This window comes from Gambusia affinis, linkage group LG07 (assembly GCF_019740435.1).
Source record: "Gambusia affinis linkage group LG07, SWU_Gaff_1.0, whole genome shotgun sequence".
Lineage (NCBI taxonomy): Eukaryota > Metazoa > Chordata > Actinopteri > Cyprinodontiformes > Poeciliidae > Gambusia > Gambusia affinis.
In genome coordinates this window covers 4,211,070-4,211,920 of record NC_057874.1, presented here as the reverse complement: position 1 = coordinate 4,211,920, position 851 = coordinate 4,211,070, and positions in this window count along the sequence as shown.

Sequence of the window (851 nt, the reverse complement as noted above, 5' to 3'; positions counted from 1 at the left end):
CACTCTTCCACCCACTGACTTCCACCCACGCACAGAATCTCACACACCGACACAGACAGAGGAGTGAAAGTGCATCTCGTGTTGATGTGGCTGCACATGTGCAGTTCTCGTCCTTTATGACAGAGAACAAACGGATGCGTTAAAGCATTGTTATTTGTTAATCTGCTGCTGGTTTTAGTGAGTAAAGATGATTGTGGAGCAAGCTTACTGTGTTGATCATTTGTAAACAGATTATGAAATGCTTGGGTGTTTGTGTTGCTTTTTTTTTTTTTTGAAGCAGCTTTACTTCAGCCTTTTATGAAACTAATTTTATCTATGAAAGAGCCAAATGAAAACAGCTCAGTTAAGTTCAAATCCGAACTGCCAATTCAGAATAAACGTGGCGAGGCAAAAACTGAAGACTGGAAGACTTCGAGCTGAAACTGGTCCATTTTGACCAGTTTTGTTGAGTGATTTGCACTCGGGTTGTTTCATTCTGCAATGTTTTTGTTTAATGATGTTTAAGAAAGCGAAGCAGTAAACCCAACGACACTCATCTTACGTACGCCAAGAGAATCGCGACAAAAAGGGATGGACTGCATGAGGTGGAGAACAAAATGATGTGATTTTCATTGTGCCACTATAAAAGCCTATTCACATTGTGCCTGTGCTGCTATTGCTGCCTGAAGAAATGCACCGAGTCGTCCCAACCAAAATCAACCAATCAGAGCCAGGAGGAGTGTCTTAGCGCTGTCAATTAATCTCATGCACTAGCTGCTAAATGTGCCCCAACTCTGGATAAGCAGAGAGAACCGACAGGACTTATTGATTAATTATGTGAGAGAACCGATCAGGAACTTGGGGACAGCCAG